We start from the raw sequence: 13929 nt of genomic DNA on the forward strand, positions 1-13929 counted from the left end.
TGAATACAAACAAAACACATGTCGCAGGTAAAAATGTCTCCTTTGCAACGCTAAACAGAACCTTGAGCGGTTAACAAAATAAAATATGCACATCATATTAAATACATTTTCAACAATAACAATTACGGCAGCTAGAAAAATGTCAAAGGTGCTGGTTCAGATTGTCCAAATTCCTCAACAATATTGTACAAACCAATAGTATTGCACGGATTCTTTCATGAGTAGAAATACTGAGAGAGAGAAGTATTAATGCACAGGTTTATTAGCTTCCTGATTCGCCCGTTAAACTACTTCAGCTCCGACTTCTAACATTTATCGTAGCTGTGCATGCACACAGTTTTATATGCAACTAGAGCCGATAGTCAACATTACACGTGCGTTCATGGGTTTTATCTCAGCGTAGGAGGGTTCAGATCATCTAAAGGAACGGCGTTGACTTGTTCACAACCTGCCTGAATGTTCTGAACGTTCGCCCCGTTAGACCGCGCTGTAATAATGTTACCATGTCTCCAGATCTCAGTAATTATACCGGTGCGTTGTATATTTCGTAACCTTTAGAAATGATGGCCTTTCAGACCCAGGTTTGAAGTGTTGAAATGGAATGGAGCGGTAACCTTCTCACATGCGGACGCACAATTCGCCGAAGATATCTAATTGCTCGGGAGACGACTCAAGGTCACGCGGATGGCTTAATTGCACTTGTAGTGCTCCACTAATAGTTAAACAGATGTAACGGCCATTGATACGGTGACATTCTTTATGGTATCCTTCCCCGACGCCTTTAGCTTAAATTAGCCTGTTTGTCATTTTAATCAGAGCAATTAGAGAGATAGAGGAAGATAGCGCGGCCCTGACAGGGAGCACTACGTTACATTAGCCGCCTTGTGCGCGTATGTGTGGAAGAGGAATGGGAAGGGATGGACAGATCAAGGCTGACAGAAAGCCAAAGAGATGAAGACAGAGATGAGCACAGAGAGCGTTCTCTTTAAAGTATACTTCATCTGTAAAGGGGGTGTTTATCACTGACGAGGGAGTCGGGTCACTTTATTTCACATTAAAGTCGTAGGAAGTTTGAAAAGTGACATCTCAGCAGCAAATCTTTGCCTTAATCAATATTCTCTGAGCAATCACCTGCGAGAGAGGGATTGGTGCGCAGCGGGGAACTCCTGCAGAGAGAATGGGGAGAGAGTTGGGGAAGGCAATCCATTCAGTGGTGCAGATCCGAGTGTGAGAGCAGAAAACTTGGTGTGAATACTGAGTGAAGGACAGCGAAGGAACAAAGTGAACCAATGGGACAGAGATGATGGCACAGAGAGTCCTCGCAGAGAGACAGAGAGAGAGGAATGACAGAAGTGAGAGCAAGCATTTTTAAAATCCTTGTCCCGGCTCTAAATATGTGTATTTACCTGTGTGTTTGTGTGTCTGTGCACTTTGGAAATAAATGTTTATTTTGCAAAACACAGCCAGCGTAACATGACTAGAGTTGTGTCTATCCCCGGTGGCTGGTTGTTCGTCTTGTGAGATTGTCCAAGGCCTAAATTTAATCTCAGCGCTTGCTGGCTGCAGGGCCTCAGTAAGCTGTCTGCATATTTACAGTGATCTTGGGAGCCTAGGAAAAGTCCAAAGCACAAACTGCTTTTGTTAGAGGCCTGCGTTGTTCTCTGGTGCGCCTCATTTTACAAATAACAAAAAATAGTATAAAGATGGATGAGGAAAGGGGGGAGAAAAAAAATGAGCCAACAGAGCAACTTCAGTGCTTGTTTGCATAAATTCTAAAAGTAACTCCACTGCTTGGATAAAACACAGTTCTGTCCCCTTCTGTGATGCTTATTATTACAGCTTGTCGTGAGTGTTTTCTTACAAAAGAAGTCCGAATTCTCTGGTTTGTTCAATGAGGTTAAGATCCATTTTAACCCTCCCCTCACCACATATGTTCATCAATGCAATGACAGTAAAATCAGAACCAGAATAGATAAAAACAAGACAAGAAATTCCAGATGATGTTGATAAATCTCTGTGAGCATCTGACTGTCTCTCCGCTGCAGGCACGTATTCCTAATAGGATGCTATTCATATAAAGGGAGCAGAGATGAGAGGAGAGGCTGAGTCTCCTGGGCGATGGGGAGCAGAATTCAAGAAGCTCTGGAACTATCTGTTCATGTGAATTTCATAGCTGATGTGTCTACCACCCAGATCTGTCAATGTGCACTCTCCGTCCGTCTATACGAAGAGCGGCAGGCGCGTCTCAAAGCCCCTCCGATGCAGCCGTGTGTGCCTGAACGGTTATCGACTTTCAGCTTATTTTTCTTGCATCAAAAGCCACGGTTTGGTCACGGCAGAACAACGTAATCCCGCCGAATCCGCTCCGTTGCAACAAAGGAGAATTTGCATTTGTTCAATAATTAAGTTATTGACGGAACTGGATTCAGTAAATGTGGATTTTTTTTTGCTTAATCAAGATGTCAGTTTTCGGGATTCAAAGTATATCTCTCTTAATAGTAGAAGACGTTTCTCCTTTTGTGTAAAGGAAGAGAAATCCAGCACCTGGGTCAAATGAGATTTTTTTTTGTCTCAGAGGAGTTCATCAAATTTAATTATGATACATATAATTACCAAAAGCAATCTTCTGTGTGGTAGGAATAATCATTTCAGAGAGACGTTGGCACCTGCAGGGGGAAGGCGTAATTTAGAGACAGTCTAGAGTGACAGGAGGAAGAGAGTGGTGGTGGTGGTGGGGAGGGAGAAAAAGACAGAAACAGGTGATTGCTGTATACTCCGCTGAGAGAACGACAGCAGCAGGCTCGCGATGGTCCCCTCTTTCCTACTGTAAGCGCTTAGAAAACGACTGAGAATGTAAACCCCACTTAACCAGTGTTAGTGTCACTCTGCTGTTTAGCATCTCACAGGAAGAGACGGATCCATCGCCACGATAAGAAACAAAATCTGAAGTTGTACAGCGGGCATGGAGGTAACAGGAAGAGGCGAGCTGTACGGGATCACAGCCGTAATTGGCGTCTTCCGAGGGCGAGGAGAGGCAGGGGTTAGGAGGACGGACATCACGCCCCCTATCCACACACACACATGCACATATGCACGAGCTCACAGTTGCCCCACCCATCGCAGAAACCCCCCGCAGAGTCTAATCCCACTAAGAGCCCTTCTGAGCTCCACCCGCCTTCGATTGCTGCAAAAATCAATGAAATATTTTCCCACCAAAATGAGGAGGAACAATGGATGAGATCCGCACGTCAAGGTCTTCCTAATTAGAGAGTTCAGACGAAAAAGGGCTCCTTTGCTTCGTGGCTTTCAGAAGAGAGAGAGAGGCAGGAAGACAAGAATGAATGGATTGTGAGCGATGAAGGTCATACACTCCCCACTCGTTGCTCTCATCTCTCTAATATCAACTTCGTAACTCATAACCTTGGCTGCCAAAGCGCATCTGATCCGCTGACATCCCCTCCACGTTTCTAGCCATAGCTGTGCACACAGCACGCCACGCCAGAAGCTACAAGCTTTTCCTCTCTTTGTCTCCTTCCCTGATGTGTAAAGAGACATGTCACAGCGTTTTATCACATCTAACCCTCAAAATGGAAGAGGAAACCCCGCTGCATCGTTGTATTATTGAGAGTCCTTCTAATATCAAGAAGGGTGAGTCCAGCGTTGTTCTCGCAAAGAAACTCTGCGAAGCCCTTTACCTGGCTGCCATCGCAGACTGAAGCCAGGAAGCAGCTGATAACAGACAATGCTGACCTCTCTCTAATGAGGATAAAGCATGGGGATGAAGACACATACATTTACGACAGGTTCCTCTCCTGCTGTGAGATATATAGATGTATTACCGTGGCTGCAGATGACTAATTAAACCCTTCCCTGGCTGTATGATGAAATGATTTATCATAAAAAGTACGCCGCATCACTTTTTTTTCCCCTCCGCAGTCACAGCAACCGCTAAAGTATATTTCTATGGCCGAGCCCTACAGAGTAGTGATTCATGTGAATCAGAATTATGTAGAGCAGTCAAACATTGGATAATGGCTGTCATTACTGCTCTTAACCAGCACCTGCCATCTTAACAGATGCTCACTGCACTGAGAGCTACATTCCATAGATGCACTTCAGCTGGTATAATGGTATTCATGCTTGGTGAAGAGGGCGACGCTGCACAGTCATACTTTATGTGACACTGTTAACTGGTTGTTGCAGAGCTCCATGGGAAATATATATACAACGCATTCAGCTTTGTGATACTGACTGAAGGATGTGCATTTCATTTTCGATTCTTAAAAAAAAACACTAACCAAAAATCCTTTATGCTCGAGGTCTTGCTACAAGTATTGTGGCTACCTTGAGTGCTTGTTGCCTTATCTCTAGTACTCTTGTGTCAGAAAAAAACAACTGTATAATAGTTTATTGGTGGTAACAGCTTTACAGAAACTGCGACCAGGTGACCTTATGGTTAAAGAGCTGATGGTGAACCCGTGGCGATCTCCAGGGCTGAAAAATAAAGCTAACACAGAAGTGCAGTTCTTCAAATGGCCACTGGAGGCAGGCTGCAAAAGTGAGTGAATCCCCATTGACCCCTTTGTGAAAATGAAAGAAATAAACACATCTACAGAGGGTTTTGGCCACTGATTTCACTATTCGAGACAACTACACAGGGGGTGAATATAAATAACCTGTTTAAATTGCACTAAGGCTTATAATAATGCATAATTGAAGATGAAGTCGGGCCCTGCCAAGACGACAGCAGCCCGAGCCAACACATTGCTCTTTAGGAAAACCTATATGTAGCATCGTGGAGATTTTAATAGTCTTTATGATGGGAGATGGGGCTGCAGGGTGGCGCAGTTTGTAGCACTGTTGCCTCGCAGCAAGAAGGTTGCCGGTTCGCGTCTCCATGGAGTCTCCATGTTCTCCCCGTGCAGCGAGGGTTCTCTCCGGGTTCTCCGGTTTCCTCCCACACAGTCCAAAAACATGCTGAGGTTAATTGGTGATTCTAAATTGTCCGTAGGTGTGAATGTGAGTGTGCTTGGTTGTCTGTTTCTAAGTGTAGCCCTGTGATAGACTGGCGACCTGTCCAGGGTGTCCCCTGCCTTCACCCTAAGTCGGCTGGGATAGACTCCAGCCCCCCACGACCCTAGTGAGGATTAAGTGGTGTATAGAAAATGGATGGATGGATGGATGATGGGAGATATGTGACGGGGATTTTTAATGGTTCTTACTTTCCATCTCTATTTCCTCTCTACTTTCAACTATCAAAAATTTCAAAAAAAAGAAAAGAAAATGATAATAACAATAGCAAAAAAACAAAACCAAACAGATAAACAAGGAGAAGCAGCAGGGCTTTTTTCCGCAATGTTTTGCTGTGGGACATCAAAGCACAAAGCAAAGCTCAAGGCCGATCCAACTTAACATGGAAACAGCGTAAAAACGCTGTAGAACACAATAACGCCGGTAACACCGCAGCAGCAGCAGCAAGGACGGCATGCGCGGAAGTGACCCCGCCAAAGCAAGAAGGCTTCCCACAAAAAATGTCATAATTCTTACATAAGTAATTATCACAGTATGGGAGGATGGCGACTAAAAGAAAACATCCCGGTTATTTTACCCACTTAACAAATGCCACTAGAATCTAACGATTGCTGTAATTACTGTGCAGAGTTAGCATGGTGGGGGGGGAATGATTCATGACGAACCTGAGAAGCTGACCTGTGAGGGTCAGCGCTGTATACAATGCTGCGTTCATGCGCGCACGTACACGCGTGTGCAGTTTCGAGTGTTTGTTCGCGCTCGCTGGTGTGCATGCTGGTGTATGTATGTGTGCCCAGATGGCAGCTCCTCTGATGGAAGCATGTGTGTGGGTGAGCTGTAACTCAAGAGGCTGGATGGAGGACAGACTAAGTGGCTCTCAGGGGAGAGTCGATCGGTTGTTAAAGACAGTGGAGAGGGACACAACAGCTTCAGCGCACGGTAACAGCCAAAACAGACACACAGTCTTGGTTAGCGTAATTGCTATAGACATGCATCCATCTGAATTTTTGTCTCCCGTCAGCTGGTCTCTCACTCAGAGGCCTTTCACCTTTTCTTCAAGTCGCTTATGCCAGAGAAAGTGGAAGGATTAGTGGTGACCAAAAAGCATAATTAACGGGTTAAATCTTCTGCCATAAAGTCTGTGCTCATGTCTTGGCAAGAAATTTCGCTACCAGAAAATGTTCACTTGGTAGAAAGTTTTCCTTCTTGGCATGATATTGTGAAAGACATACTGCAGCAATTAACTCAACAAAACCTTGTGCTTTTTCAAAATAATCCATTATACATTTTGTGCATTATTAAAGGTTTTCAAACTCTTCAGTCGTGTGCACTCGATGCTTCCGGCACTGAGAGTGAAGCTTTAATTGTTCCAAATAAGATGCTTGCGGTAGCTCAAAAAAAAAAGCCCTGAAAGAACAAGGGCAGAGAGCAGGTAGGAGGAGTGGTGCCTTCAATGCACTTCATGTGCGGAACGAGATCTCGTCGTGCTCGATCAAGCACCCCTTTCCCGTGACACGGCACCTCCCTTATTCCCACTTCACCCACATGCGACGCATTATCCCGACGCGATGAAAGGAGAAGAGGAATACCGAATGATAACGAAGTCCCTCTGGATCTCTTCCATCCCATTCCCAACCCTTGCCTTTCCTTTCTACTGTCCCCTCCACTTACCGTCTCCACCACCAGCGCCGCTCTCAAAAGGCTGGGAAATGCAGCTGCTGTCAGCTGCCGAGGGCCTCCAGGCTGATCTCTCACTTTCTGGAATGCACGGTGCCATAATGAGCTCGGCCCCCTCCTCCTCCATCCACCATGTTCCTCCTCCATCTTGTTTCCAAGAGCTCCACTCTTCTCCTCCACTGCGGCATCGGTGAGCACACGCTGATAAATGACAAAAGAAAGACGGCAATGAGAAGTATTATCCTTTTTCCACAAATTTATAAGCTCTGAAATGAATATGTTTGATATACTAATTAGTCTTTTTTTTCTTCTTCTTCTTCTTCAGTAAAGGAGCCTAAATAATTTGCACGCATCAAATGAAATGACTAAACGAGATAAAAGTGCAGGAAAATCATATAAATTATATGAAGAGTTTTTTAGACCATAAAATCCTTTATTATTAATTGCCGTTTTCAGTTCGCAGGCGCTGCGTCGGCGGGTTTCGCTAAACGGTGGTAACTCTCACTAAATGATGGAATCCTCGGGGAGATCTGCGTATCAAAGGTTTGAATGCAGCTGTGCTTGGCCTCTTTGCTTACGTTGACTCGTGACCTCTGAACCCGAGTCATTACTTACACCTGTCAGTCAGCCGAGGCCTGGCCTCTGAAGGGGAACTGTGACAGCTGAAGGGTGAATGAGACATGCCTTGCACCCTAAATCCAACACTCAACAGTCCCCTGTGGTCGCAATAATCATAACTCAAGGGCTGACCTCCGACATATTGCTTATTACACCGGGGAGATGTGGGTCTATAAAAAGGGCACGTTGTAGGATATCGAGCACGAAACATTGTCTTGGTTTGGTTAGCAGCCATCTTGATATATTCTCCGCTCACAACACAGATACTGCCGAGTACATCCATCCTCCAAATGAACTTCTTTCAAGTATGTGCATTTTAACATGTGGACTTGGTAGTCAGAGTGTAGCCTACAGGCCAGGAACACGGGGAGGTTTAATATCATGCGGAATGGGAAGCGAAAGGCATTCAGCCCGAGTCTGGTACCACACTCATAAATTATCATCGGCTGCATTGTTCAGCGGAGTCGAGACCTGCCCCGACGTACAGTCACAATGGGAAGTTTTAATCTCACGCATTTGTGAAGCTCCATTTTTACCAAGATAATTTGCCAAAACGCAACGCGGTGAGCGTCGACTAACTTGACACTTTTTCTCTGATTTGAACCCGACCTCGTCTTTTGTTTTGTTCTGCAGCGCTGGAAACCATTACCACTACTTATTTTCATCTTTGCTATGTTTGTTTATCTGTGCATGGAACTGTATGTATTTCCTATGCATTACATTCTGTCAGCCCATTAGCATATTTGCTCATTCCACGCTCAAGCCCATCGCTCGGCCCAATCTGTTGTCTATGGGAAATGATATTTGCTAAAATGAGCCCCCTGAAGCAGCCACATAGTGTTGATAATAATGATAGAAATCTAGTTTTCCTTTTGATGCATGAACGCTTTTTAGATTTAATAGCCATATGCTGGAGCTGTTGTCGTGACTGCTGCTGTTATTGTTGTTGATTGTTTTTAATCTCGCCGAGTGTTGGACATCAAGCGGACAATCCAAGACTACCCCTGACTGGGCGACATAGAAGATAAGAGAAGCGGCAGACTCTGCATGTGTGTGTGTGTGCACATATGTCAAAGCCTTTACACAAATGTGAACGTGTGTCAATGTATGAAATACCCTTGTGCATTGGTGCGTTTTATTTTATTTAGATATATACCAATCCTGCCTCCGCGTGTCCTAATTGCGTGTGCATGCAGCAGAACCTCTATCAGGCAATAGATAAGCTGCAGCCTTGCTGGGTCAGGTCCTCTGAGAAAGCAACCTATGGCAATCTGCAACCCAAGACCGATGCTCAGATAGGAGATTTCCCTCTGAGTAAGGCCAATTACCTCACTTGGCAGACATGAGGTTGCATTGGGGGAATTTGTGCGTATCGTGTGTGTGCATATGTGTGTGTGACTAGTATAAGAAGAAGTAAGTGGCCGTGTGTCCATCCTTCACTGACCTTGTATATGTGCAGCTGGGGGTGGACACATGGCAAGATTGTCTGAAGTTCTTCAGTGCGCTTGTAAGCTGAACATTCTGTTTTTGCCTTAGGCATGTTGAGAAACTTGCTGTTGTAGGCTTCCACAAAAAAAAAGTGGTATTTTTCTGTATTCAGTGCTTGCTGTGCTCAGGCTGCTCTGCCCGTGTTTTGGATGCTCTGTCTTCTTAAAAAAAAAAAAAGATGGAGCCTTGAATCTGCACACTGCGGTATTGAATCTTAGAACTTAATCAGTTTCCATTTGCGATAACAGACAATGCCTTGGTTTATCGTTGGGTAGCTACAAAAGATGTTTCTCAGAGGGTGTAAGTGCTGGTGTATCGAGCTTCATATATATATTCATGTATTCCTTATAGCGCCTTCTTTTTTTTTTACGGGGGTTTGCTTTGGCAGGTGAGTGCGTAGCGAGCACCGTCACTGGAGAGGCACTCTGGTATCTTCTAATTTGAATATCAGTTATCAAACTTTGCTGCAGGAGCTCTGCTTATTGGGTCATCATTTTCTATCTTCAGTGGGTTCATAAGAGGTTCGTGAAAAAAGAAAACAGAGAGTCTCAGAACTGCTTTTCAGTTAGCTCTGCATTTTCTATGTAGGTAAGCCATCAATACTACATCACAATACTGCATCATTCAAGTGCTAGTAGATTCTGAGCACCCTCAAGCAGAGGTGAGGAGCAGAATAGAGAAGGCTGGTAAACTCACTTCTTTCTTAACACTGTGCATGAGTGTTGTTCTTTTTCTTAGTTTGGAAATTTAGAGAGAGATAAACTCACTCAGGTGACTTTCGGACTTCACTTGGAGTCTCTTTTTCTTCACATATGTAGAAGTACTCCAAGTCCTGTAAACAGGATGTGACATGTATAATGAGTCAAGTTCCACGTTTCCCTTTTGCGAGGGAATGCCATAATAGAATAAAGCACAAACATTTTGAAAAAGCTATTACAGATGTCAGCAGTGGTTCAGTCGGTTTCATGCGATGAAGAGAAAAGCTGTATTAACTGGTTGTGTGCCAGAGTTTGTAACAAGGTGTCAGGGAAAAAGAAGCTAATTAATGAAACTGAAAACAGAAATTGTCTTCCGCTTTGATTTAACAACTTATTTTGATGTACGAGTTGTTAATGACTGTATGTTGCAAAAGTGTTAGAAAAACATGAATCTGATCCCCTGTCTTGTGTGTATGATTACACTTGAAATGAGTGGATATGAAGTTTTCAACTTCAACAAGAAGTGTGAGTTATTTTGCTACTCTGTGGGCTATTTCAATCCAGGACATCGTGTTCCACTGGAACGATTTTTCTTGGAACCGATCAGTGTGGCTGTGCAGAATCATGCAGATGGGCCAGACCGACTGGATTTCGTAGAACAAAATAAGATTTGAAGGAAACTAGGTAAAGTAAGGGGACACGAGAGGAGAGGAGGGTAAGGGAAGAGTTGAAAACAGTACCAAAAGAAGAGGTGGTGGTGGTGGGGGGGACATTAGAGGCGACCAAAGGGAATGTGGCAGATAATAGAGAGATGATAGGGGTCAAGACGAGGGGAAAGGGTGAGACTGAGTAATTGGCAGGCCTAGATTGAGTGCAAAGTATTTTTTAGGAGAGGAGAGGAGAGGAGAGGAGAGGAGAGGAGTTAATGTAATGACCTGTCTAAAATGTGTAGAGAGAATAGCAGAGTGAGGATCACAATATAACAAGAGAGCTAAAAGCAAATGAAAAGCATTGAAACAGAAAAAAAAACTAAATCTTCCTCTGCTTTATTGTAAATGAGGCACCCATACTTCAATGTATCCTGAGCTAAAGGTTGAATCGAAACAATGACTGAATAGCAGGAGGGGGGGAAAAAGGGAGAGAACAAGAGATGATAGCAGAGCAAAGCTAAACAGATCTCTTGCATGGATGATGAGATATGTGCGTCTGAGCAGCTCTGCCAGATAGACAGGACAACACAAGACGAACGAGGAGGGTGAAACACGCCGTTATCGACCATGACGTGCCGCGAGGTCGTTTGAGTTTAACGCCGTCTTGAGTTTTCACCGGATCACTGAAAAGCAACACGTGTCTACAGTCAAGCATCTGGCATTAAAAACTTTGATTCGTATCAACGTGTGCAAAGAAAAAGAAAAAAAAACAAGACAGAGATACACTTGTGTTGGATAAATCTGAATATGTTGTTGGATACAGTTGTGTATTTTTAATACAACTACTTTAAGCTTCATTTTCTTTTCCTAGTTCTCGGTGTGTTGAAATAAGGAAGTTAAATATAACCCCCACCTCACTGGTCTGTTAATGTTAATTTGTCAGGCTTTCTGAACAGAGTTTTCTTGGCATTCTTATATATATATATATTTTTTTTGCCTGTTTATATTTGTTGTGCTTGAAATAAATAAATAAAAAAAACCCTCTCCATCAAAGTTAGCCTTTGCCGTTTGCCTCACTTCTATGTATAGATCACAGGCAGCTTCTGAGACTGTTTGTAGCCGACATCTGAGCCATGCAGGTACACAGTGGGGGGGCAGGGACTCATGTGTGCGCGTTTCTACAGAGGTGCGTTTTTGAATAAAAATGTGTTGTTTACTCGTAGATCAGTTTCCCCCTCGAGTAAATGAGTTGTACGCCTAAACTCTGAATGAGAAAGTTTTATTTCTGTTTTTTTGTTCTGGTTTCCTCAAGTGCTGAGAAAAGTTACTCACACAAAAGCCTTCTCGTCGGTCCGTCCATGCATTCAACCGGCTGATACCGCAATCCTGTGACCATTACATGAGCATCCCATACAGTCTGTCTGAGGTGGTCAGGAGCAGAGCGATTATTATCATTCTTACCCAAGTGCATTTCACGAAGCCCTGTGGATTTTTTTTTCTTTTAAAAAAAAAAGCTTATCGACGGCTTTATCTCTTTCAAGAATGTATCCCCAGGTGACTTGAAAGAGACTGACTTCAAAAGCTGGAGGACTCAGCCTGGAGTGTGGAACAGTGAGCTGACCATCCAGATGCCAGTCTCCTTGAATTTCTCTCCAGCACCTCTACTATCTGCACACATTCGTGCTTTTGATGTTTAGATTATGAGGTACAAAAAAAAAAAAAAAAAAAGTGCTGGTAAAATGGTCTCACTCACTCAATTTGTTACTGGCTGGACTCTTTTAGTATGCAGAAAGGCTTGATAGAGGATGTCGGCAGATGTTCAGTCGGTCCTTTTGAGCTCCGCAGATGTCTGTCGTGAAAACTTTGGATGAAAGTTTGAATTTGTGTAAGGAAATGACACACACGCGGCTATTGTGCATACTTTCTTTTACATTTCAAAAGAGGCTAAAACTGTTTTTTTTGGACATATTTGCAGAAGCAGCATCTAAAAGATCAAAAGCCTCGAGCTGGTATCTTCTGTGACAGCTTGGCTGACATCTGACAGGTGATATTGCTAAGAGATGTGCTGTCAGTGTCTGAGATGTGCGACTGACTGTCATGGATCTGTATGGGCCACAGACCAGATGTGGATGTTTTTTATCCCCTAAAAGGCCACATAGTGTTTGTCCTGTGTGTTGCCAGCCCTTTTATACGTCTGCCCCTTTACAATATTGAACATTTGGGAGTACGCTGTGCTGTTAAGTGCCACGGCGCCGTTATTTATTTTCCCCCGTTCCTTGTGTATCTGCTGTTTTCTTCCTTTCACTTTTGTCTCTTGTTTGTCCCCATCTGTCTTCTCTGGAAGTGGCCACTTGTTAATCTTCATATTGCAATCACCTGACATATCCAAGAACGTGCAGTACCTAAATACAGACTCATCACTCCACTTGGTGCCACAATGTTCTGTCTGTGGTAGAATCATTTTTCCAAACTTTGCCAACAGCATTTGTTCCCCAGTGTTTTTGCTCGCAGTCTAACCTACGACTTCCCGGTGCCTCAGCTCCCACCGCCAAGCTCCAGCCTGCAACTCACTGGTGTCGCACACCCCGTTCACCTCCTCCATCTCGATAACAGTCAATCCACCGAGCCACCCATAACGTTCAAAGACACCAGCCATCAAGCACCACATACTTTAAGATTTCCATGTCAGCCACTAATCAGCAGCAGCCTCCTCACTCCAGATTCCCACCCCTGGTTTACCCTCTCCATTACCAACACTGTCCCCAATAAAACCAGTTAAAATGTAGCCTCTGTCCTGCATCTGGGTCCAGAAAAACCACAACATTAGGTTTGTATTCCTATCAGCCGGTGGATGTCGGCCTATAGCTTGCCAATCTGAGCACGGATTCCCATTTGACGGCACTTTTCTCGTAACACTAGTTTTTGGTTTGCCAGCCCATTCTGCAGCACACAATGGCCTGGCTGCAAGACACAGTCATTCTGCTATAGGGGGAAGAAAAAAAACACTCTGGCTTGTTAGTATTTCTTCAAAAAAAACCAATCACAGTTGGGTGGGACCAAGCAAAGGATGCGGCGTTTCCTAAAAATAGCGACGAGTGAAACTGTTTTAGTGGAACGTTTGCAAGCAGGGAGGCAAAAAACCATCATTAAAATCAATAATCCAGCAAAGCAGACTAGCAGGGCTGCCTCGCTGCATGATCCAAATCCTCAGAACAAAACTTCAATTTTTTAATGCGGTAGTTTGCTGTTTGTTGTTCTGTGTAGTTAGGGGGGAAGGAGAGGAAGAAAAGCAGGCTGAAATGAGGGGCCAGTGGCAGCTTTATATTCACATCCTCCATCTGGTAAATGAGACTATATTAACACCTTCTGAGCTTCACAACTCTGCTCGGTTGTGTACCTTTTAAATTATACATAGGGGCCTTGTCTAACAAACCTGATCCAGATGTGCTGATGTCAAATGACTAAACTGTCAAAACTTTCTGAAACGGTATCCCTGTCCTGTCACCTTGGCAAGTCTGTAATCTAAATAAAGACACAGAAGAATGTGGAGATGGCTTAAATCAAGAGAAGTGAGTCGATATTAGGAGATATGTTTAACGCCTGCCCACGCTAATTGAAATATCAGCACCAATACTGTCAGATAGTCTTATGCAACTCTAAGAAAAAACCTGCACCCTGCCAGAGAATTTAAATCTGACGACCATCAGTACATACAAATAGCTAAAACTTAATGTTAGTATTTTTATCAGTCGTTTTTGGTATTTTAT

This window comes from Stegastes partitus, unplaced genomic scaffold (genome assembly GCF_000690725.1).
Source record: "Stegastes partitus isolate 25-593 unplaced genomic scaffold, Stegastes_partitus-1.0.2 Scaffold358, whole genome shotgun sequence".
Taxonomy (NCBI): domain Eukaryota; kingdom Metazoa; phylum Chordata; class Actinopteri; family Pomacentridae; genus Stegastes; species Stegastes partitus.